We start from the raw sequence: 27,104 nt of genomic DNA on the forward strand, positions 1-27,104 counted from the left end.
TTGCTTACCCTCTCTGTCCTCCCTCCCCCCTTCCCTTGCTTTCTTCCTTCCTTCCTACTGGATTCCATCTCTTTAGTAAACCCATATCAGACTCTCTGTCTGAAATAACTGCTCTTGAACAGTGTGTCTTTTCAGAACCTGTGATGCCAATCTTATATAGTTTCCACACTCTACCTCTGATTTGGGGATAGCATCCAGGCACATTTTGAGGCAGGCTGCCCTGGAGTGTTAGCTAAATGCACAATTTCCCAGCCTTTGTGACTTCAGCATCCTTCTCCCATGCTTCCTCTGGGTTCTTGGTCTTCATTTCCACTTTTGCATCTGTGTGCAGTGTTTTATTTATTGCATCTTTATCCTGATTGATATATAGATCTGGATTCCTCTAGTATTTTCATGCTAAAAGTCCAATCTCACTCATGTTTTCATGAATTTAATAACTTCATGAAGACACAGGGAAAGCTTGCCTCATGGATCACAGGTCATCTGCAGTTTTGCTGCCTCATCTCTAATTGTCCTATCTAGGGAGCACCTACAGTATTGCCACATGTCAGCAATGCAGAGAAGGACCTCTGTTCCCCCCCATCCCCAAGCAACACTCTTGTGGGGACAAGGTCTGCCTTCTCTAGCCCATACAAAATTCTACAAAAATGACAGCAGGTACTTTAGTAAGACAGAAAAAAAAAACAAGAAGGAAAGCACCTGTATCTCTGTTACCCAGAATTCAACATCATTATTAGAATATTGTAAGAACTTTCCTTTTCATGTGGTTTTTGAATTTTCAGATATAAAGTAGTATGTGTGATGATTGAGACAAAGCACTTACTTTACTTTGGGGCTTTCTTTGTTTTCATTAATCTCTAAGGTTCAGCCATTTCAGTAATCTACAGATACAAGAAATGTGTGTGCTTGTACTAATTACATTCAAACCTAAGATGAAAATGTTGTCTCCATTTTGAAATCTGTATATTCATTTCTATTATTTAGTCCAAGTTAAATTCTGTAAGCATGGGTAAAGATAATTTTATCATAGTATTTTTGTGACCCTTATATATTAAATAAAAAATTTAGGCAATGTAATTTTAAAAGTTAACTCAAAAACTAAACTGTTGTAAAAATTTTGAATATCATAAATAATTTCCACTGAAGATTAAAAGAAGACCTATGAGGTACTTTAGAACATTGGTCCTTGTTTTTGAATTTGGAAAGAGTATTTAATGGGTTTATACCACAATTTCTCTTTTTCAATAGAAGAGTAACTGCTAGTTAATTCTCACAGGAAGTTTCATATGTTTAGTGATTTTTAAATGATTTTAGAACCCAAATGACAATAATTCATCAAGGACAAAATGTCCTAACACCACTTAAAGTAAAAATGAGGGCCTAGTTCATTCAGAAGGCATAGAATTGTTAAATGTGAGGGTTTAAAGTAAATGTTCTTTAGTGACATAAATCTTGACTTTCAGTCCTCAGAGACTGAAAGTGGACATTTATGCCATGGTTCTGCATAATAAACAGGAAGCAGAACTTAGTTAACAAAAAACTTGCTTACTGGTAATAAGCCACCATATTCTTTGCAAAATGTCGATCAGGACCAGCCATTTTTGCTGAAACAAACCACCTAATTTTGCCGTTTTGGGAGTGGCTTCCATTCTGTAGCTCATGAGTTAAGAAAGGTTATTAAGCTTGCTCCTAAGACCCGTACACCTGCCTTTTTACATTTACTGGCTTTAACTGTCGACGTGCCTGACAGTAATTCAGAGGACAAAGTAGGTATTGTTACACTACTTAGTTCTCAAGGACAGCTATGTAGTCATTTTAAAAGAGATTGCTAGTACTGAAACTGAGGTCCATATGGTATAAAAATAGCTAAGGGATTGATGGTATTAACAGCACAAGGGGAGAAGAGAATATAAACATCTTCTAAGTTATTGCAGCAATAAGAACAGACTGGCTATTGGACAATCTTCCCCATGTACAAGCAGTTCAATCAGCAATGTGTTGCAACTGAGGATATACCCGGCAAAACCAAAATTAGACCTGGCAGGGTAAAGCTTAGAAACTTGAGTCTAGAACCTTAGGACTGCGGTCAACCATCCCCGCGCCACCTTCCCCACCCGGCACCCCAGCCTAATGGAACAGCAACGCTTTGTGCAAGCATGACCTACGATAACTTCCTTATTTCAACTGTCTGTGAAATCAAGGTACAGTTTCCAGTCCCTTCTGGCGCTACATCCTGTGGTTTTATGACGGGGGTGTGTAGGGTTACCAGTGCTGGCTTCATGGGCTTGTACCCTGGGAAATGGCACAGGCCCTGCACTCAGAAGAGCCTCAGGCTTGGTGTAATGCTCTGCTGTTGTCATCTTCAAATTTCTAATAATTTTAGAACAAGGGGCCCGGCATTTTTATTTTACACTGGGTCTTACAAATATTGTAGCCAATCCTGGGTATGCCTTTTTTTTTTTTTTTTTAATTTTTGGCTGCGTTGGGTCTTCGTTGCTGCGCGCAGGCTTTCTCTAGTTGGCGGCGAGCGGGGGCTACTCTTCGTTGCGGTGCACGAGCTTCTCATTGCGATGGCTTCTCTTGTTGCGGAGCACTGGCTCTAGGCACTCGGGCTTCAGTAATTGTGGCACGTGGGCTCAGTAGTTGTGGCTCGCAGGCTCTAGAGCACAGGCTCAGTAGCTGTGGCGCACGGGCTTAGTTGCTCCACGGCATGTGGGATCTTCCCGGACCAGGGATCAAACCTGTGTCCCCTGCATTGGCAGGTGGATTCTTAATCACTGCACCACCAAGGAAGTCCCTGGTTATGCTATTTTTATTGTAAGTTTTAGATCAAATTCTATGACTAACAATGTGATCTGGAAAAATAACATTAACTTTTCGTAACCATAAGATAGATGAGTGTGAACCTAATGCAACCAAAGGATTATAATGAAGCATGGCTTAAGAGAGGTAGACAGCACTATTCTGGATTATATGAGAATGAAAGCTGCTAATCTATTTGAAGAAAAATTAAAAATATGAAAAATGTTGGTCCAAAAAGATATTTTCAGACCAATTTCTTTATAAGTAGTAAACAAAAGTCCCAAACATTAGCCCATAGAATTCAGCAGCATCTTAAAAGAATAATAGAATTTGACTAAACTGGGGTAAACCTAAGAATGCAAAATATTTTAGAATTAAGAAATGTGTTAATATAATTCACCATATTCATAGATCTAAAGTGAAAAATGGAAGATCTACATTAATACTGGAATAGCATTTTAAGATTCGAAATCTGTTCTTGGCAAAAATATGTAATGATAAAACATAAGTAGTATTGTTTTAATATAATAAAAATAAAAGCAACAGTATCATATTTAATTGGGAACACTAAACACATGAGGAAAGGGCTAAATGTATGGTATTTAACATTGTACACAGTATATTTAACATTGTTTACTTACTACCCATGCAATCTGATGCTTTGTATTAAAGTAAAATGTTGAAGTTTTCTTCTATTTATTTTACTAAAATTGGGCTGTTTATATTTTCTATCATTTCTGCAGTCATTGTTGAAAGTTATAGTTTTCCAAAAAGTATTTATTTCACCCAGATTAAAACATATATTAGTAACCGATTAAGAAAGTTATTTATTATTATTCTTTTAAATTATTTTGTTTTTTTCTTTTCCTTACCTTTTTACTTCCTTCATTCTTTTTCAAATTTTGAGCTTTAAATATTTTCTTATCTAAATTACATAGAAGCGTATATATTTTGTATATTAATTTTTCAAAAACCCGGATTTTCGGTTTATTTATTTATTTATTACTCTCCTTAATCTCTATTTTCTAACTCATTAGATTTGTCTTCATGTATTCTTGTATTCTGATACCGTTTGCTTTATTTTATGGCTCTTTCTCTAATCATATCAAATCAACATAGATCCTTTAACCCTGCCTTTGATGTGGAAAATGCTCTTTTTTTTTCCTGCTACTTTGCAAGGACCTACTGAAGCACCCATAATTTAGTCTGTAAAAAAATTTTAATACAGAATGTGTCACTGCTTTGCTTCATTGATGTTGTGCTGATTGAGACTGTGGGGCAAGGAGCAGTGAAAACTACAGTGTCTTCATAGCAGACATGAATGCCAGAGTATATGGGATAAACCCCATGAAAACTGAGAAGCCCACCAGCCCATGGAAGTTTGAGCATCCAGGGATCTGGAGTGCGTTTACCTACCTCTCCAAAGCAGAAGATAAGATGCAGCACATTGCACCTCCAGTTACTAAAATGTGGCACATCATGTATGTGGGTCTTTTTTGTATTTGTAGTCAACATACAGCATATTTAGTCTGATTTATTTGCTATGTATCCCATTAAGCTGCTATTTTGAGTGAGGCGTAGAGCAAGAGAAGGTTTTGCATCAGGCCCAGGCTGGTGAAGCTTCTCTAATATTTGGGCCTTAGAATATCCAATGATAATTGAAGTGTTTATGACAAGTGAACTTGACTCTGGCAAGCTCAAACAGGATGATGCCAGCACAGATCTGTAAATGCTGGAGAAAAGTTATCTCCTATTGCACACATACCTTATGCTCCTTTAAAGGAACTGTATCTGGCTTTCTTCTGAGATCTACTAGGCAGTGAATGCATGTCTCAGACTTTATATAACCATTTCCCATCAGGAACTGATGAAAATCTGACCCCTGCACCATAAGGTTGGGTGTTCTCCACAGTAATCCATAACCGTGTAGAAATGATATTTAAGAGATCAGGCTTGAGCAGGTCTGAAAGGTCCAAATAAGTCTGCATGAGCTGGAGCTTGAAAGCTGACCAGTGGCCTCACAGAAGTTTCATAAGAACAATTGACTGAGGAATAAAAACATGGAGCTCTGCAAAATCATGAGCACCTAGTGGGAAGTGAACTGTTGCATGGTTACAGCCTTCTCAGAACTCACTGTCTGCCTGGTGAAGGCAGACCTTCCCAGTGGGCAGAATTTCTAGCTGTCATATTCAGTTGTTCACTGTGTGTGGATTGAGAGATGCAAGGGTTATGGCCACATCATGAAATATCTGATTTGAGGTATTAGAGAAGAGAAAAAGAAAAAAGTGAAAAGTCACAGAAATTATAAACAAGATCCATCTTACTGTAAAGGAATTGTAATTTAATATCTTGTGAATCACACACCTTTAAGTGTTTGTCCCATTTATATGCTAATCTGTGAAGAAATACTATCTCTAAATTCTGTAAATGAACAGAACCTAATTTTTAAAGTTTTACTTTGGCAAAGGCTGTGCATCTAACTAATTTTGTTTCAAACATTTAAAGAACAGACTGCTGTAGCTATGTGGTGGTGATATTAAGGAGTATAGTCTAGACTTAGGAAGACTTCTACGGTCTTAATTTAGGGGCCAATGTAAGACAAATTGCTCAAAAGACTAAATTTCCATCTAAATGAAACCCTTTCACAATAACAAAAACAACAAAGCTTAAGTTACTGCAAAGGAGACAGTAGTTGATCATGAAACCTTTGGGAGAACTATTTTGGAAGTAGAGCCAGTGTTTGACATGCAGAGCTCACCCTAGATTCAGCTGTCCAGTACTGTACCAGGCAGGAAGTGAGCCCTGCAGGACTCTTCATCAGTGGGCTGCCAAGGCTGACTTCTTTCGTGTTAATATCACGACCACGACCCCCACCCCTTCATTAAGCCATGACAACTACTAATCTTCTCTCAGTCTCTATAATTCTGTCATTCCAAAATGTTATATAAATGGAATGATGCAGTTTGTGGATTTTCTGGAATGTAGTCCACTGTGATGCCAAAAGAAATTCCTTTGAAATCTTTCTTTTCTAATCGTAAGAGCTGAACAATTGTGATTGTCAATAATAAATAGTCTCCCTTTAGTGTCCCCCACCCACCCAGGATTAAAAACCTTTATTGGATGAAAAGTAGGAAGTCTGGGGTTTGCTTCAAAATTATCTGGAAGACGGAGAAGAGGTGGAGTGGGGATAAAAGCAGAGAGGCCATGAGATAATTGTTGATGAGCACATGGGGTTTCCTCATGCTTTCTTCTTTTTGAAATAAATTAGAAATTTTCCATAATAATTGGTAATAAATAAAATAATACTTTTGAAATCCTACAAGTCCATGCTTTGAAATATGTGAAATTGAATTCCTTTTGAATTTAGTATAAAATGAATCACCTTTAGGCAATTCATTGTCTAACAGAGTACATGGCAGACTACTTAGTAAATGTCTATTGATAAAGATAAAGGAACATTCTGAACAGCTGAAAACAACTGAACAAAAATGAACTTTCATATACAAATTAGAAAAGTCCTTGAATATGAAACAGATAAGAAAAGAAAATGAGTTGTATTTATGTAACTGAGCAGGACCCTATGGGGTCTTCCCGGGACAGACCCCTCCCCTATATTCTCGGCCGTAGCTCCTCTGTGAAGTACCCAGATAATAGTATCTGATGCATGCTTCCTGAGTTGTTTCACAGATGCTAAAAGCACCACCAAATGGAAGAAATTACCTACTTGATGATCCTGAGCATGTAACGCCCAAACCTACTGGTGCTTAAGAATTGATGTTAACCCCTGTGATACTGCCCCGTTACCTCACCATCAGCTACTCAGAGAATTATGCATGAGCTGATCAGACACCCTGAGAACCGCCCCCCCTCCCTTACCTGGCCTTGAAGAATGCTTTGCTGAAACGCTTTGCAGAGTTTGGGGGTTTTGAGCATGAGCCACCCGTCCTCCTTGTGTGGCGCCCTACAGTAAACGCTGCCCTTTCCTTCGCCACAACCCAGTGTCAGTATATTGGCTTCACTGCCTGATGCAAGTTGGTTCACTAACAGTTACCCAATATTAATCTCTGAAAAATAGAGCTAGACTGTGCTTCCTGTTCAGTCTTTCAGTTTCATACTCAAAGAATTACAAGATAATGTCATTACTAATTAGATATAGGTTTTTAATGGAAATATCAGAATCAGCTTTTCTCCTAGGGCAACAAGTATTTTTAAACTTAGTAGAAGAGGAGAAGGAGAAGCAGATTTTCAAGCCGTATTCTGATCGTTGTGCAGAGAATGTTCTGTTCTAAGTAGGCAAGTGAAGAGTCTTTCTGGACGTGGGTTGAGCTGCTAAGGGATGGAATGAAATGTATCTTAATAAAGCCCAGTCATTGGTTCCACACTGCATTATTTCCTGGGTATATTTTGACTAGTAACAGTATTCTATAGAAACTATCACACTGGATTTACTATAATTATATTTTCTTTCATATCTTGTTATTAACTCCTAAGTGGGTTTTTTGTTATTGTTGTTTAAACTTGCAGAAAAGGGCATTTTGCCATAAAATTTTTTTTGTTTTGTTTTACAGCTCCTGTGTTTCCTTCAGCACAGTTCAAATATCCGTATGATAATGATTATTTCATTAAATCATTTATTCCTTTATCTATTTGTTGAAATCAAAAATTAACTCTCGTTACAAAATGGGTAGGCAGAATGATTAATTTAAGTTTTTATTTAAGTAATCTGGTCTTTCTTCTGAGCAAGCAAAAAATTAAAGGTCACATCTGGTTTAAAGCATATTCTAATCTGACATATAGGCAGTTATCAGTCTCTGTTGAACGAGCATCCTTAGTCCTCCAAGTGTCTCCCCTAAGATGTGTCTGGTTGCAAAATCTGACTCGTGGCCTTGGGCTTTATGACAGTTTCCTTACTACCAGGGAGCTCTGGTTTTCTTTTTATGCTTTCGCTGTGCTGTGGTCACTGGGCAAAGCTCTCACTTCCAACCACCCTGTTTCTGGCTAAGGCTCGCTCAGGGTTCACTGGTGACTAACGTCTACAGTCGGTGCAGCTCAGCACGCTCCGCTCAGCTTGGAGGAGAGTCCAGGTGCACCTCACCCCACATGGTGCTGTGCATTACCCTGAGTTCCCAGCCCAAGCAGCACAGGCTCCATCCGTCCCTGTGGTCACCTTACTCCCTCTGGCAAGTGTCCCCTCATTCGCCTGCAAGGCCTGACCCCAGTATATATCACATGGACCCAGGGCCAGTGTGGAAAGGCGCACCCCAAGTCCCCTGCTGCTCGCCCACGTCACAGAGCCTCATATTCCTTGCAGACGGGCATTCCCATGTCGGTATATGGTGGCCTGAGAGGAAGTTGCTATCCAGAATCCCATGTCGGTATATGGTGGCCTGAGAGGAGGTTGCTATCCAGAATCCCAAACGGGAGATCTCGACGTTGTCCTCAGTTGTTGAGCCTATCCCCACCCCTCCCCTGGGTGTCAGGATGTTGAGGTGGCTCCACCTCCTCCCTCTCTGATTGCTTTCCAAGGCCCCCGGGCTTTTCTTTTATCCCATCCATTTCATACCCCCTTCCTCTGTACTGTCGTAGGCAGAAGAACTATCCTTTCTACACATGGGAGAATTCCAAGGGTAGGTAGCACTGGTCTTGGTTGTTGACTCATAAAGCTGATGAAAAGGGAAAGGAAACAGCAGTCTTTAGCCGCACAGTAAATGGGCCTTTGCACAGGGAATGGTTTTGCTGCAAAATTCTATTTTTCATACATACATAGCAGAAACTATGTATTTGTCTTCCTTCTCTAACATTACTAATCTCTGCAGGCAAATTAACTGCCCAGGGCAACGAAGCCTCGTCATGCATTAGTAAAGACATTTCACAAAGATGTGTTAATACTTCTCAATTTTTTTCTATGTTGAATAACTTGTATTGAAAATTCACTGTGGTCAGTATCAGGTTAGGAAAGATCATATTCAAGGTGAAGGGAAAATAATACTGGAATAAAAATAACTAAATCGAGAGTGGGTGTAACACTAAAACACGAGAGAAATGTCTGTACAACTAGAGTGCCGAGATGCCTGCAGGCCAAAAATGGAAGCAAAGCTTCTCAAACAGCGTTCATCAAAAAGCAGTCTTGGGCTTCCCTGGTGGCGCAGTGGTTGAGAGTCCGCCTGCCCATGCAGGGGACACGGGTTCGTGCCCCGGTCCGGGAAGATCCCACATGCCACGGAGCGGCTGGGCCCGTGAGCCATGGCCGCTGAGCTTGCGCGTCCGGAGCCTGTGCTCCGCAACGGGAGAGGCCACAACAGTGAGAGGCCCGCGTACCGCAAAAAAACAAAACAAAAAAAAAAAAACAGTCTTTATTATCTCAGAATCATGAGGTGAGCATTTTTTTAAAAAGTCAGTTGATGGGCACTCATCTCTCAGTTGGAAATTCTGAATCCATGAAATTGGATTGACGTTAAGATTCTGCATTTTAAAAAAAAGAAAGTTCTGTAGATGATTCTAATGAGTTTCTTAAAGGAAGAATTTCAGACTCTACAAGAAGCATACACAGTGATACTCACTTACTCACACACACAAACACATACATATTTCTCCATTCTAAATGGAGAATGACCTACTTCTAAAATGACCATTTGTGTGAGAGAAGAACAGCTTTTGCAGGCACCAAGGAAACGTGTCCTTATGGATCTTATAAAAGAAACCATTTTACTACTGGATGACTGTGGTTAACAGTGCTGTATGGTGTATGTGAAAGTTAAGAGAGTGGATCCCAAGACTCCCCACCTCAAGGAAAAAAACATTTTTTTCTTTCCTTTTCTTACAACTATATGAGTTGATGGATGCTTCTTGTGGTAATTATCTCACAATGCTTGTAAGTCAAATCATTACGCTGCATGCCTTAGACTTATACGGTGCTGCACGTCAGTTGTATCTCACTAAAACTTGTTGGGGGGGAACCATTTGTGAAACATCGGACGACATTTTTATTCTGGAAGTGCTATCTATTACATGTTGCATGTGCCAATGAACAGATTAAAAATATATATTAGACAGTTCTGAATTCCTCTATACCATGAGCAAAATTTTTACTACTGCAACATTTTTTGATCAGTTCCCTCCTCTTATTTCCAGCTGTCTAGTTCTACCCTGGCCACTCCAGCAGCTATGGGTGCTCCATAGAAGGTGGCCAAGCAGATTGAGAACGGCTGAGAGTGTAAACTATACCCGGGTTTTCAAAGGCTTAATATGAGAAAGTAATGAAAAGTATTTCAATAATTTTTACATTAACTACTTGCTGACAAGATGTTTTGGATATTTGGAGTTAAAAAGAATCTAATACTAACATTGATTTCACCTGTTTCCTCTCACTTTTTTTAATGTGGTAATCAGAAAATTTTAAATTGTACATTGGCTCCCATTTACAATGTGCCTTATATTTCTTTTGGATGGTATTGCTATAGTATGTTAACCTTCTAATTAGGGTTACTTGAACCAATTATGCTTTTCCTAGATTGTGTTAGATACATCTGTATGTAAACAAGAAAAAGCATAACTGACACCTAAATAAAACAATTAAGCAGTATGCCATGAGAAAAATCTTATTTGGTGTTTTGGATTAGAAATGTGCGTTAAAATTCAGTGTGGATTATAAAATTTTTCTCTAGATTTAGAAAGCATGAATTTTCTTTTAAATTATTTTAATGTCTTTACACAGATATAGGTGTATATAATTGTATGTGATTACATTAATAATCAAATCCTATATCATTTTAAGTGTTTTTATGCTTAACTGTCCCTTTTCCCGTATCGGATTCTCCATCCTCGTCTCCCCAGCATGTTGACAAAATGAGCAGTCTAATTTGTAGTCTTCATATATTTCCAAGCTCAGATAATCATTTATGTACATTCGTGTATTGGCATATATGTGTATGTGCATAAATGTATTCGTCATTTTTGCTTTGCAAAAAAATAAGTTCATATAATGCACATTGTTTTAAATCTTTCCCTTTTCACTTATAGCTCTTCGTGGGCATCACTCCAAGTCAACTGGTAGTGTTTTAACTTATTATTTCCAGTGTCTGCAGAATATTCCAAGATGTGAGTACAATGTAATATATTCAGCTGCTTTCCTATTGATGGGCAGTTATTTGTTTTTAGGTTTTATTTCTGTTTATTTGCTTGTTTTTGGTCATTACAAGCAAGACTTTCATAAACACCGTCATACATATTTCATTTGGACTTGGACTTTTATTTCTGTGGGAGAGATTACCAGGAATGATACTGCTGTCAAGACAGTTATACAGAACACACACACACACACACACACACACACACACACACACATATTATAAAATGTTATTAAATAAATATTGTTGTTTTGCTTTTAAAAGTGATATGCCGCATTATAGGTCTGTGGCAATGGTAAGAATAAGTGAATCCCAGGCAAGGAGGGTACTCTTGCTCTTTTCTTGTTTTGCCAGTGTGGTGAGTGTAAAATAATACTCTGCTACTGTAATCACTATTGCCATATACTAGTGATTTGGGCCATTTGTTGTTGTTGTTGCCAGTTGGCCATTTGTATTTGCTCTTCTGTCAGCTGACAATTTGAAGCAGCAGCTTTCCATAGAATTTTCCAACATAGTAGAAGTATTCTTTTGAAATGTAGCAATGTGACTGAGAGACTGAATTTTAACTTTTGTTTAATTAAGTTAAATATAAATGACCACACTTGTCCACTAGTATTCACAATGGACCATGAAGGGATCCTTATCGAATTTTCTATTGATATTTTTTCTTTATCGTGTAATTATCAAATAGCAGTTTCCATATTATAGAAATTAACACTTTGTTTATCATCTATATTATATTTCTTTACATTTAGCTTTTGGTTATATATTATATTTTATCTTTTGAAAGGAGTTGGAGTGATATTGCCAAATTTTATACATAGATAATGTCTTTTAAAATTTTCTCAAACTTTGGTATGTATTCATGGTTTTATAATAAGTTTACTAAGGAGGGTGAGAAAAAGAGAAAGTATCTTGCATAGTGCTTTAGTATATTTTCTTAACCATATAAAGTATATTTTAAAACTTTGCTTTTTTATATTTTAATATTTACTACTGAACAAATGCCATAGTTTTCAGACGGCTTCTTAATTTCTCTTTTTATTACTAAAAATGGACCTTATTTGCTCACTTTGATAGTTTGCACCTGTGTCCTTTTACTAATGCTATTAATAACCTGTTAGGTTTTAGATGAAGCAATATAACTGTGATATAGATATTCAGTGTTTATTAACTCCTTATAATGTCTTCTTGACAATTGTGTATTAGAATATATTGGATAACAAAAACAACCTATGGTTTTATTGTTCTAAAAATTAAACTACCATATAAGCTAGAAACTCATATGTACCAGATTGCCGAATACTGAATTGAGGTTACATGGTGTTAAAAAAGCAAAAAAGACAATCTCAGACTTACACGATTGATTAGAAATCTTTCGTGTGGGAGCATGACAAGTGGATGAAAGTATATAAGATGAAAGCAGAATGGATTCAGATTTAATCTCTTTTCTAACATATAGTAAATTTATGTGTGTCAGTTAAGGAAACGTTATATTTTTATTGCATACAAGAAGCAATAAAAATAGGGCAGTTGTAGTTTTTTTCACACCAAGAAAATTGTGAATGTTTTCACATATGTCACCAAGATTTTACTTGTGCAGAAGACACAATATTGCAAATTTCCTTGAGGGTGCAATGCACTGTTGATTCAACAGACTTTCCACTTATACCATTTCACCAGAATAATGTTTCTTCATTTATTTTGAGTTAATGAATTGACATTTACCTCACATTTCAATGTAGTTTCAATGTTAAAATTTTTTTAATTTTTGTAAAACAAAAATATTGCTTATTGAAGAAAATTTAGAAAATCCAAAAAATAATAAAGTAAGAACTGAAAACTAAAGACAAAATATGCAGAAAAGGCATGAAGAATGCAATAAAACTAAACTACAGCTTCAAATTACAGAGGTAATTTTTTTACGTGATCATTAGAGTGTACAAAGGATGATAATTTTATTTTTATACAGTGATTTGGAATACTGTGCATTTTAAATTTATTTATTTATTTTTGGCTGTGTCGGGTCTTCGTTTCTGTGCGAGGGTTTTCTCTAGTTGTGGCAAGCAGGGGCCAGTCACTATCGTGGCCTCTCTTGTTGCGGAGCACAGGCTCCACATGCACAGGCTCAGTAGTTGTGGCTCACGGGCCTAGTTGCTCCACAGCATGTGCGATCCTCCCAGACCAGGGCTAGGGCTCGAACCCGTGTCCCCTGCATTAGCAGGCAGATTCTCAACCACTGCGTCACCAGGGAAGCCCGAATAGTTAATTCTTGAAGGTCATAGTTGAAAAATTGTTATAGGAAAAAAAAGCGGGAATTAGGTTACCCGAAGTACATCTTTGACTGTGTATAAAGTGTAAGATCAGTAAGGTCACTTTCATTTGTTGAATATAAATTTTTTAAAAACCCGGCCTTAAGCCAAAAACTCTAAGGTCGGAGAGGAGGTGCTCCTGGTTCCTGGGAGTTTAATGAATTCAGTCTCTCAAAGAAACTTGTCCATATTTATGATATTATTTGGTTTTTCTCTCCTTTGCCTGATTGCCTTTTTTAAATGTTTAGTCCTAAAATAACTTAAATTCTTTGGGCTTATTTTGTTTTGACATTCTCATTTTGCAGCTGCTAAGTATTGAATTGTCTTAGCCAGCTGAGGGTATAAAAACTGCATGTTATAACAGCATTGCTTAACTAGACTTTGTTAACTGTTCTGCTAAAATATTAAATTTGCATGAGGTAATAATTGACACTAATGCAAAAGAGAAACCACTTCTAAGTGTGACAGAAAAAATCTTGGTTTTCAGGAGTAGCCCTTGTTGCAAATACTTTGTTTTTCCACCAAGAACATATGAACGTCAGGTCGGATATTTTAAATCTTGATTCTTGGTTTAAAGAAAATATAGGCCACTAACTTATCCATAGGTGTTGTATGTTTTCATGTTAATTTATCCTAGTAAGGCATAAAATTTTAAATTCCTTTTATTCCGGTCATTTACTTATAAAAATAAAATATGAAAACTCAAGTTTACCAAAGTCCAAACATTCCAGGGAAACATACTTAGGCATCTTTTCATAAATCTAAGAGCCTGGATAAAAACAAAAAAATTCAGTTTCCAGCCCATTTGAGAAATTGTGACATGATGTAGACACAGCCTAAACTGTGTTCCTTTAACATGGTGCCACATGCATTTCTCTATTCACCGTCGAGTTACTGGAAGTCCAGCAGGTGTCAGAGACCTTACTAAGTGCCAGGGATACAAGTATTAAGTACTGAAGACATAAGAGTATTGATTCTTACTCTCACAGAATTCACTTTATTATTATTATTTTTACTTTTAATCCCCGGAATTGATTAGATGATCCCTGCTACTGGGAAATGACCTACAGAGCCTGTTTGCGAACTTTCACCGGTGAAGCTTTGCTAGTTTGCATCAGTGTGACAGCAATCTAGAGAACGTCACATCATTATATACTCTAGCCTAGTAGCTAACAATGCAGGCAGGAACTCAAATAATCACAAATATTTGTTAAAATGTTGGCCTGGGATTCTCTTTGAAACTTGTGATAGTCCATCAAAATCACAAAAGTCACGGTGGTTTCATTTTCTCAGATAATTCAGTCACAAAACATTTTAAGATTTTCAAGATTTCAGTTTTATCATTCTAAATAAAACTTGCTTTTATCTCCCAAGAATTTTACCCTCTTATCTTCTGCCAAGTAATAGGCATGTCTGCCTATCAAGTGTTTCCAGCTTTTGAGGGAGCAATCAGTGACCGGTTTTGTCCGAAATTGAAGGAGGAAAGAAACCAAAAGAACTAGTAGCTGAAACAATAAGGGTTTAGAAAACAGCAATCAAATGTGACCTTTCTGCAGACTAATGTAATAAACAATGTTGCAAGTATACAATGTAGGAGAAAAATAACTGATTACTGATAAAAGTGTGAGCTTTGCTTTTTTATTTACAAACATCACCATATGAACTGTGCATATTCATCATACTCATTGAATGCTAGGTAACGTTAATGATGTATTTTTCTTGGAGAATTAAAAATTATTACATAAAACTTTATACTGAATAACTAAAATGTACACATCTTTTATTTTTCAGTTAATCCTATGATGAACGAGAAACCTTCATATTCTCCCCAGTGTTGTTATATTTACTCACACCCAAATAATAATTATAAAATGGTTGGCAAAGAAGAAAGCTGGAACTTTCACAGTTACATAAGAAGGCTGACATCCCTAAGTCACCGGTAAGCACCAAGGAAATGAAAAAATATTTCTGTGTCATTCTGAATTCCTGACGACTGTACAAAAGTAGGGTCAAATGGTTTGCCTCTACATTAGGAACACATGCCTATTGCTCATGGAAGAAAAAACAAGCATCTTTCTCGTGGTAAATTTGGAAAGATAACAAAAAGAATAAATTAACATCACACTAATTTCACCATCCAGATAGAACCACTTTTAACATTTTTGGTGTCTCCCTGTTACTTGTGAGCGGTGGGGTGTGGGTGGAAGAATATGTATTTTGTGATTTATTTTTACAAAACTGGAAACAGAGGTTATATACAGCTGAAAATGTTAATTTTTATTAACATGTTCTGAATTATTTTCCAAGTCCTTAAACATTCTTCAAAAATAGGATAACAATGTCTTCATGACATTCCATCACATAACTATATCATTGTTTAATTAATCTTATTTTTGACATATAGGTTACTCATGAGGTTTCATCACTATAAACAATAGTGTCCTAAATACCTGTTACTAAAAATCCTACAAAGGAGCTTACTAGCTAAATAAGGGGAACTTAAAATTACCATTTTCCCTGATTAAGATTAATTATATTTTTCCTGTATAATATATGATAGATGCACAGAAAGCAAATTAAAATAATCAAAATAATTCACAATCCTATCCTCTTCTCAGTTTTTAAATTTATATATACTATTCATTTTTTAAAACATGGGATCCAACCTTACCTAAGATAGGAACAGTCTTATTTTTGTTCCAGGTTCACACTGCCAAATTGCTTTCTAAAATGATTGCACTTCTGTACACTGTTCACAACTGTTGTTATATTCTTAGCTAAAAATAAATCTGTTATTATTACAAAATCAGAACATGTTCATTTTAGAAACATTTAAGAATGCACATAAGCAAACTATAGAAAATTTAAATAACCATCATCCCATTACAGTGAAATGGTCATTGTCATATCTACTTCCAGGCAGAGGAGAAATAGTTGCTAAGAGGGTAAACTCTGGAGTTGGGGTGCAATTTCTGGCTCCATTTGTAAAAACAGTGGGGCCTCCTTAGTTGTGCCTTCGTTTCCTTGTTGAAATGGGGATAATAAGTGTCTAACTCATAGAACGGTTTTGAGGGTAGAGTGGTTATTATATGTGACATGCTCAGAACAGTTCAAGGCCCAGAATAAGTGTCAGTCAGTGCTAAATGTCATTACATCACAACGTCTTCAGAGGAGAGGAGGTGAGCCTTTGTTGTGAGCATGACATCCTGGGTCAAGAGCAGCCCTTACTTGGGAACGTGGAGTAAATACCCCCATGGTCAGCAAGGTTTCTTCACTCTGGCCCTTCAGGGCTAAGGGAATTGTCCAGCAAGGGCTGAACCACAGTGATCCTCTCTCCCAACCTCATGGAGTTTCAGCAACACAGGGACAGCTGAATATTCAGTCCAAGACTTAAAAGACACCTGTGTACGTCTCAACACTCTTTCCCCATGTAGCCCTCCTCTCTGGTACTCGCTCTCTCACGACCTCCAGCTGTCCATCCTCCCAAATCATCCTTGCCTCCGCAGCCCAAAGAGCCCACCGTGCTCAGCTTAGGTTTTGCTCTTGCGTTGGTTTGGCAATGTGCCTCCAGACACAAAGTGGGGCACCTGTGGGGCTCCCCTCATCTGTCTCCTTTCTGCCTGCTTTCCAGCGTCTGAAAAAAATGTTTATTTCACATTTGTCCAGTTTTCCAGTTGTTTACAGTGAGAAAGCAAATCTTTAACCACTGTGGAATAAAATGGAAATCTCACATAAGGTTTTAAGTATTAAAAAAAATCACAAGAAGATATTACAAATAACAACACCAATAAATATTCATCTGTATTATCGTTTTCATGCCTAACTAATAGTCAAGTTCATGGGGATTTAGGGTTTCATGTCTCTTAAAACACATATATCAGTTTGGTTCATTATAATAATATTCAGTGTATCTATCACAGGGACAGTGTTAATTATTCCTCAAATTCAGTCATGGTCCCACCTGAATATTCTTCACTTAAAGACTAAATTATAAAGTTACCTACCACCTGCAACCCTTATATAAATTAACAAGGGGAAAGAAGATAGGAAAGTACTAGTATAGAGATGATAGATTGATAGATGATAGAAAGATTGATAGATAGCTAGGTAGATAGATGATAGGCACCCCTACACACATAAAGAATTAGCAAGCAAGAACATGGTACATATGCAAACACGTATGTATCCAACAAGCAAGAAAGCAGTGATTCTCAGTAGCTGCCACAGTCCTAGTTTCTGTAACTGAGGACTAACTTCCTTCTTTAATGTCCCCTCTGCCCCTTCCTGGAATCTTAGCTAGCTGGTTTCTTTAACTGTTGGAATAACTAGAACTTTTACTCTTGAAGGTTCATTTCATTCTTTGGTAAAACTTCCACGGCCCTGACTTGTTTTGATTGCTATAGTTTTCCATTAACTTTTCCTTTACGATGTAGTAGTTTATGAGATGTCCCAGGGAATCCCTGGATCCTAGACCAATTCCTCCCCGCCCACACTGTGGAGCACCCACCAATACCTCATGACTTCTTTTAATATAACTGCTCAAAGGATACAGATTTCATAGAATCCCCTTTGGTTTTATGTCTCCCACTTGTTTTTGGAGAGAGGGCAAGAGGTCTTCATTTGTGTAAGGGATGCTTTCATCTTATTAGGCCGAATAATCCAACTGTTGTTGCTGTGTGGAATTGCAAATGTGTGTGGACAGTTGTGCGTGAACCCTGAGTATCCAGCATCGTGGCTTGTGCTGGTGCTATGTAATTGTGCTTCCCCTCGAATCTTCCCTCTGTTCTGGAGCTGCTGGAGAGAAAGTGCAGACCCCACTTCTTTGCTGGCTAGCTTGCTGTTAGTTTATGCCAGCAGGGCTGCTAGAGAGAAGAGAGAGACAGGAGGAGGAAGGGGGGCTTCTGCTCCCTAGGTGCTATTTGTCTGCCAGTTTCCCCCCGTAATGACCCTTCCCTTTGGCAGCAGCTCTGGGTTCCAATAGCAGCTGGTTCTATTTCCAGAGGTTTTCCTCACTGTCAGACTAGCTACATCACGCTCTTCAGAAACACTAGCCCCAGCTTACAGGCATCTCGTTCTCCTCAGACGTCTGGACCCCAGTTCTGTGAGCCTTCGTCTGAGATCCTGGGGTTTCAAAAGCTGTCTGTCCATCAGCACCATTCCTTAGAGGTCTGGGTCCCAGATGGGCACAGTCTTCCCTGAGCTCACGAAGCGCCAGCCCCAGCTGGACAACCTCCCGGCTCAGATGTCCGGCCCCAGTTCACAGACCTCCTCGACCTCAGCCTCCTTACCAGGAGTTCCAGGTCCTGATAATGCCGACCTCTTCTACTTTCATCACGCGCTTGTGGAGTGTATGTCACTGTGGCACCTCGCCTGCTCCTTTTTGTCTGCCAGTTCTCCAATTCCTGTTTAGCCGATATCCTGTGTTAAATTATCTCTGGCTAAAAAAAAATTGGGCTTTTGTTTTCCCCAGTCGATTCTGCCTGATGCAGAGGTCGAGCCCCATAATTTGAAAGCATATTATTTAGAGCAATCTTTAAACATAAACATATCACAGCTATACTAAGTTTTCCTTATTGATACTAAAAATGCTTCATAATTTTTTTACAGTAGTCTCTTTAGAAACAAAACTGGGCCATATGACACCCCCTATTCCTTAGGCAATTATGTTAATAGATATTATAAGAATTAGCGACGGACTTTTTCTCAGATTGTGGGCAGCAGACAGATAATTAACTTTTTTTCTTACACCAAATACATTTCTAATAATAATATAATCGTGATATCACATTGGGTTTTTTCTTTGTTTGTTTGCGGTACGCGGGCCTCTCACTGTTGTGGCCTCTCCCGTTGCGGAGCACAGGCTCCAGACACGCAGGCTCAGCGGCCATGGCTCACGGGCCCAGCCGCTCCGTGGCATGTGGGATCTTCCCGGACCGGGGCACGAACCCGTGTCCCCTGCATCGGCAGGCGGACTCTCAACCACTGCACCACCAGGGAAGCCCAGCATTGGCATTCTTGAAAACCCACCAACTGATTTCCATCACACTACTTTAGAGGATGGATTTTTAAATCATGGCTCATGTAACAAAAGTAATGGTTGAGAAATCCCAAAAGGATTCACAGGATTCTAGGAACTCCATAGCCAAGGACAGCACTAACGAAAGACCATCTCCCTCTAACTTCTCTGGGACTTACCCAGGTCTGCAGGGCTGTGAGTAAAGCCAACAATTCCACGAATCCATTCTCTGCATTTAGAACACTCTCGCCTCAAATTTTGTGCCCAACGTAACACTGTATCTCCTGGCTGTATATACAGAGAGGAGGAACACAATGTCAGTTCATAGTCGACTCGGATAGTTTATTTATCTCCACAGTTCTTACTGCTGAACCGTCAACCCAGTGAGGAGAATAACTGGGAGGGGATAAAGATCAGGTTCACCAATGGCAAGTGTAGCGAATGGCGCTGAAGTTTGCATCTGTGGCAAAGGCTGGCTCATGGGAACCGGGTTAATGGGTAAAAACATTCTTTTGGCAAAAAATGCTGCACTAAAAAAGATAAACTACCTATCTTTTCACACCACATTAAGTTATTTTTCTTCCACGTTGATACATCTCTAAGCCCACTTCTGGACTCTGGCAATCTAATTTTCTTCAGCACAAGTACGTGGAGGTTTGCCTCAACTTTGCTTAGTTCTTGAAGCTGGTTTCATGGTATTCTATTCCTAAATCTTTTATCAGAGGGCTTCTTAGATCACCTCTTCCAATATGATCAATTGATCAATTTTCTCTTACTTTTACTAACGTTTTAATTATTTTGCTTTCTCCCAACAAAGTGCTTCAACTTCCTCCTCTCCTCTCTTTTTTATCTTCTGAAGCAATAAATCTCCATTTCCTCATGTGTAAAATAGTAGTGTTTGGGGGAGAATGGATGCATGTATATGTATGGCTCTCGCTTTGCTGTACACCTGAAACTATCACAACATTGTTAATCGGCTCTACTCCAATATAAAATTAAAAGTTAAGAAAAAACAGTATGGATTTCTGGATTTTATGCCCTTGTCAATGACAAGAAAACATTCGATAGCAATTTGTTTTATAATTACCTTTAAGATACTGGATTTAAACTTTATGTAAATAAACCATAAGAAAATATTTTTAAATGTTTCACTACACAAAAAGTCCTAGCACCTGAGTCATCATATCCATGTTCTTTAACCGGCTAATTCAGTACGAAATTTTGGCCTCAGAAAATATGCTATCGATTTTACTTCTCAGAATATAACTACAGGGCTTCCCTGGTGGCGCAGTGGTTGAGAGTCCGCCTGCCATTGCAGGGGACGCGGGTTTGTGCCCCGGTCTGGGAAGATCCCACATGCCGCGGAGCGGCTGGGCCCGTGAACCATGGCCGTTGAGCCTGCGTGTCTGGAGCCTGTGCTCCTCAACGGGAGAGGCCACAACAGTGAGAGGCCCATATACCTCAAAAAAAAAACAACTACAGATAGTCTCTAATTAGTGTCCTAGTATATGCCTTGTACTTTTTAGGATGGGTCACATCAATAAGGTCAGGAGAAAAGCTAAGCAAGTTGAAGAAAAAGATATTTACCAGATTTGAAATTGTTTTCAAGTTTCCAGACTAATTTATTTTCCTTGTTCCAGAGGCAGTCTTTTAGAATTCCACTTTTACCATGACAATATTGTGGATCCCTGCACAGGCATGGGATTATCTTAGTTTATTGCTTAAATAGGTAACTTGAAACGGAAATGGCACTGTGGGCAGCTTGTTTATTTCACATCTTCCCTGCACTCTACCTGGGTCCCCGCTGCCTCTGTTTGTTACCTGGCAGGTGTCTCCCTTTGCAAGCAGGTCACCCCTGATTGCCCACCTAAGAGCAGCTGGTGAGCAGCTGGATGGCTCCCAGTGTCCTCTATTCTCTGGAATCGATACTATTTAAAGTTGTTTTCTTTCTTTCCTCTTAAGCCCTTTTCACCAGCTGTAGGCAGGCTTCATTCCATGCTGTATCACCCCTGACATTTGACAGAAAAGATAGAATTTCAATGTTATGAAACCACAGCACGCTGCTGCCACTTCTTCCTGCAGGGTGTTCCTGCCCAGTGATTTAACAGACCTGTTTGGACAGGGTGTGAACGTAACAAGGCAAAACTATTGCTCTCTGGAAAGCTGTTGATTTTCTCCCAGACAGAGCTCAGAAGTGTTATGCAAATTAAAGACAAATGCCTTCTTTCTTAGAACCCAATATATTTATTGTGATACTGTCCCTTTACATGCAAACACAAAAGTCTCTTTGTTACTTGGCAAAACATCTAAGCCACAGTGATTGAGGAGCATGTCACTGAGGAGTGTGTCACTGAAAGGCACCTGCCAGTGCACTGGGGTAAAGGATGATGAAGCTCAGTCTCCAGGTGTATACATTTTGAACTAAATTTCAATAACGTAACCAAAATACAAAAAGGGCTCCTTAATATCAATCAGTTCGTAAACTAATAGTTTAATTTTCAATATAATCTGAGCTAAATATTCCCATTCTAAATGCCACATAATACAACATACTTGGATCATGGTTCTATAACCACCTTGCATTATGCTAGAGGAATTATTAGTGCCATTTCTATGCATATTACTAAATCAATCACAACAGTACCTACAGTGAGAGACAAAAGCCAGCACCTTAATGTGCAAAATAAGATGAATATTTTAATATTCATAAAATACTAGGACCTTTGTCAGGCAATATTTCTGAATATTTTATGTTAAGACAATGCCTACTTATATCTTAGTAAATGCCACATCATAATTTTAAATATTTAATTTTACAGCAGGTAAGTGAAATATTTCTTCATGATATATAGAAATAGCACATACAACAAAAGTGCTATATCTGCTTTCATTTCAGGAAATCTAAAATAGTTATTTTTCTGAAATGGTCAAGCCAACTTCAAAGTCATTTTTCGTAGGTCAGTAACAATAATAATCATTATTATCTTGCCAGAAGGATATATTATATTGTCTGTATAGAAAGTGCCCCAGTGAAATTTTTCCTGATATATTTTTTTGTTTGAGTGGACATCCAACTAAAAAAAAATGTAATGGCCTTAATATGACATTTTCTAAATTTGAAAGACATGTCTTCAACAATATAAATAATGCTGAGGAAAATAGTATTAGTGTTCCTAATAACAATCACTTGCTTGTCAAATACCCTTGAAGCTGAGTCGGTGCAGCTTTTTGCCTATCTCCTCCAAAGGCATACGTCAGATCACACACATCAATCAAGAGGAAACTGGAAGCGTTTCAGTGTTTTATTCAGTTTCTCTACCAAAGTCTGTCGAGGTGGGAGGAGTACATGTAAATCGTCCCCCTTATCTCAACCCCGCCCCCAGCTTCCCAGGGACAGCAGCTGCTCCTGTCACTCTTGCTTCCACACTCACCTCTCAGACCTCCAAAACTCTGACTTTACAATCACTTCCTAACCACCCCCACCCCCGTCAGCCTTCTACCTTTGTGTATCCTACCTGCAGCCTCTCACTGTGTTCCTCCAAGTCTACATAGCGTTCCTAGTCAAAAAGGCTTCTTCCTCCTATTAGCTTGAGATGAGGGAGGGATGTGAGAATGCTTCATGTCTTATTTGTATGTTTCCTATAATATGAACACATTAGCAATTTGAGCACAGGTCATAGGAACGTATCTTGCTTCCTCGTAGTACTTCCTTTCCCTCCCAAACAACTCAGCCACTCCTCAGACCACCAGGATGGTGCACACACACATAACATCCACTCCTTGAATTAGGAAGTGACACTGCCAAACTCAACTGATTTTGATACATTTTACAACAGTAATTCTCACCTGGGAATGGTATTGACCTCAAAGGGCACGTGGAAATCTTCGTGTCTGTTTTTTTTTTTAATGGTATCAGTTGCTCAGGAGCACGATTGACATGTAGTGGCTCCACAGATGCAAAGAATCATGGCACCCAAATGCCAATCACACCCCTTTGAGAAGCACTGAGTCAGAACACTGAATGTTTCATTCTTTGGAACATTCTACCATAGGGCTGGAAGGGATTGGAGAGAGTATTTTGTTCTTCACGTTGCATTTGATCAGGAATAAACATAACCTTACAGAATCGGGGAGTCCAGAAGAGAAAACATTGGGAGGATTGGAATTTCAGAGCAGGAGGAGGACCTGAGAGGACAGAGAGGAAGGACACCAGCCGGCTACTGTGTAGCGTGGGGAAGCTTCTGAGGAAGGTAAGTGAAAGGACTTACACTTCACCGCCAACCTGATTCAACTAATATTGCTTCTCCTGGAGTGGAGGCTCTCCTGGCAGCTACATCCCGATCTTGTACAGTTGCTAAAAAGAGTAAAAGTAGGATCTTGAATAGATATCTGCATTATTCATAGCAGCGTGTTTCACAAAAGCCAAACCATGGAAACAACCTCAGTGTCCACTGACTAAGGAAGATGTGGCATATGTATGTACAATGGAATATTATTCAGCCACAGGAAATCCTGCTGTTTGCAACAATGTAGATAAACCTAGAGGACATGATGCTAAGTGAAATTAGCCAGAAAGAGAAAGACAAATACTATATGATCTCACTTATATATGGCATCTTAAAAAAAAAAGGTCAAACTCAGAGACACAGAGAGTAGAATGGTAGATACCAGTGAGGAATCAGCGGTGGAAGTTTGGGATGGGAGATGTTGGTTAAAGAGTATAAGCCTTCAGTTATAAGATGAATAAGCTCTGGGCATCTAATAGAAGGCATAGTGACTATAGGTAATAATGCTGTATTTTGTACTGGAAATTTGCCAAGAGTAAACATTAAGTGATTCATTACACAGGAAAAAAGGTAACTGTGAGGTGATGGATGTGTTAACTACCCTGATTACCTAATTGTGGTGATCATTTCACAACGCATACATACATCAAATCATCACATGTACACTTTAAATACATACAGTTTTGTCAATTAGATCTCAATAAAACTGGAGAAAAAGAATAAAACTACATCAAACTCTGTTCTGATCCTCTGATAATACTGGATTAGGGTTGTCTACCCTAATGATTGGATTTGATTACCTCTGTAAAGACCACACTTCCAAATAAGATCACATTCTTAAGTGATACTAAGGGTTAGTACACCAACATATCTTTTGGGGGATATAATCAACCTGTAATAACAAGAAGTTTCTGCATCTTTTTACTGAAGAGTATTTTTTAAATGGAAAACTCCATATAATTTTAAAATTATATTTAAATTATTTTACCTATTACTAGAAGGTCAGTAATTTTTAAGTAATCTCAGGAGCCAAAAGTTCTGAAATATTATTTTGTCCTATTCTAACTGTACTGTGTACACAGATGGAGGGTATCCTTGTAAAATAAAACCCCAAAATACCTAAAACAAAACAAATAAAATCATATTCCAAGTATTCCAACAAAAATTCCAATATTTTAGTTGGGGGTGGAGGTGGAGATGAGATATTCCTAGAAGTATAAGAAACAGTTCATTTTAAAAAATGATTAAATTGACAAAAATAAAAGGTTATTCTTTTTTTTTTTTTTTTTTTTTTGCGGTATGCGGGCCTCTCACTGTTGTGACCTCTCCCGTTGCGGAGCACAGGCTCCAGACGCGCAGGCTCAGCGGCCATGGCTCACGGGCCCAGCTGCTCCGCAGCATGTGGGATCCTCCCGGACCGGGGCACGAACCCGTGTCCCCTGCATCGGCAGGCGGACTCTCAACCACTGCGCCACCAGGGAAGCCCAAGGTTATTCTTAATATTAAGTGTTGGGTTTTATTTGCATGTATGAAATAAAATTATTCAGCAATAAATGGGAATTAAAGCAAATTAAAAAGAGAGAGTTAATGCACTAGAGAATGGATCTGAACAAATTGTCCAGAATATAGGACAGATGGACAAAGAGATAGAAAATATAAAAGAGAGGTTTACGTAAAATGCTCATTTACAATAGAAGGCTGAATAAATATTGTGATCTCTAAGAAAAAAAGGTTAGGAGACATGGAGGAAGGAGTGAGAACATCAGAAAAAAGATCAACATATCAAAGAATCCCAGAAGAAGTTTAAAAAAAATGGCAAATGGATCAGTGGCAATATTTGAAGAGATAAAAAATTGAGAATTTTTCAGACCTGTGAAAGAAGCAAACCCACAGATGAAGAAGCCCAATGAAGCACAGGAGGGATAGTAAACACACACACACACAAAGACAAAGAATATTTTCTTGCTATATAGCTAATTGATTTTCTTGTTACATATACTATATTTTGTTTGCTAATTGAAGGTCTCCATCATGTTCGTACCTCTACTAAGGTGACTTTTATTTACACATTCCTAACAAATTTCTAAATCAAAATTTATATGCCATGAAATGGAATATTTCTTTTCCATACAAAATAGTTTACCTGATTCCTCTTCCATTTCCTAAACATACACCTGAAATGGCATTAGTTGGTTTTACCTAAGGGTGTAAACTATATTACTTTGATAACAACATAAATGATTTTTTTAAAGATTGCTATTCTTGAGCATTCAACTTTTCCATAATATTTACAAATAAAACTGACTTTTATGATTTCCAGGTCCTATGATTTCCTTATCTGTTTCCTACCATTATACTCGTAATTTTGACTCATTTCTCAGTGGCTCAGACTTCAAATAATATTTTCAAGGACTGCACATACGAGCTGAGTTTAATGAGTTAAGTATATGTGATTGGCATGGATGTATTGATTCAAAATTTGTTTTCACTCAGCATTTGTAGGTATCACATCATTATTTTTCTGGTTTGTTAAATAGCTATGAAAAAGCATGCTGTCACTTTACTTGCACTGTTTTATAAATAACTTTTATTTTAAAAATAGGAATCTAGTAAAGTGGGCAACTGATTATGACCAGGTGTGAATCTTTTCTTTAGTCTTCAACCTCGGTGAGTCCTCTACAAAATCAGATGATAATGCTACTGCATGGCACAAGGTACTCAGTATCTTGTAATAAGCTAGTGGAAGAGAATGTAGGAAAAGCATATATATATTCATATATTTAAAAAATCAGATGATCATGTTTCTCTCAGCATGCAATCCTTCTTTTCCTCTCTATATTTATTACATTTTTCCCTCAGTTCTATTTTTTCTTATAAATTGTATAGGATATGTCATATATCCAATATCTTATATCCCATCTTATAACTTTCATCTACTTATCTTCTTTCTCTCCTTTCTGTGACTGGTCCAGAAATGTGTTTTTTAATTCAGTAATTCCATTTCTGTTACTTAAAACCTGTTCTTTAAAATATCGCATTTATATTTTTGCCTTGTGTTAAACCTTTGCTAACACTATCCATTCCAGCTATTCTCAATTTTTATTTTACTATCTCTATAATGACCTGTACTTTTATTATAGGTAATTTTTCTCCTTGAGAACATGGAGAAACTGTGCTGTCATTTTCGTTTTGTAAAAAGAAATCTGTTTCAGAAATCTGGTGTCTCCTGTGTTCTTGGCATATGCTTTAATTTCCTTTTGCGGCAATATTTTTCCATACATTCCAACTGGATTTTTCTCCGCTTACTCAACAATACAAAAAGAAGTCTATTTTGATGGTTGACTCTCCTGCCCTGCTCCCTAGAGCGTCTTTCCAGGCAAGAGCAGCCTGCAACAGAGAGAACAGCAGAGAAAACTGATGTACAAATACCTAGTTTTTTTCACTGATCTCTCTGCTGAGGAGAGCAAGAGGAACGACCAGCATGAGCAGTGCCCAAGATGACCTTGAGAAATCTCCCAGTTCAATATAATCCCATTTATCTGCCATACAAACCATTTCAACA

At 38.1% G+C, this 27,104-nt stretch overlaps 1 protein-coding gene across 12 annotated transcripts in view; it reads left to right on the forward strand.

The window, feature by feature from the left end:
• Positions 1-27,104, forward strand: part of LOC307176742 (uncharacterized protein) — a 101,255-nt gene that overhangs the window by 27,461 nt on the left and 46,690 nt on the right. For 7 of the 12 annotated variants that reach the window (XM_079903141.1, XM_079903140.1, XM_079903134.1 and 4 more), the window contains exons 7-9: positions 10,822-10,899; positions 15,032-15,179; positions 23,381-23,506. The gene's annotated coding sequence lies outside the window, so the exon portion shown is untranslated. Of the gene's footprint in view, positions 1-4,030; positions 4,229-10,821; positions 10,900-15,031; positions 15,180-23,308; positions 23,507-27,104 lie in introns of those variants that run through there. The other 5 variants (XM_079903135.1, XM_079903137.1, XM_079903146.1 and 2 more) reach the window with 4 other exon arrangements.

The sequence above is a fragment of the Stenella coeruleoalba genome, assembly GCF_951394435.1.
Source record: "Stenella coeruleoalba genome assembly, chromosome: 18".
Lineage (NCBI taxonomy): Eukaryota > Metazoa > Chordata > Mammalia > Artiodactyla > Delphinidae > Stenella > Stenella coeruleoalba.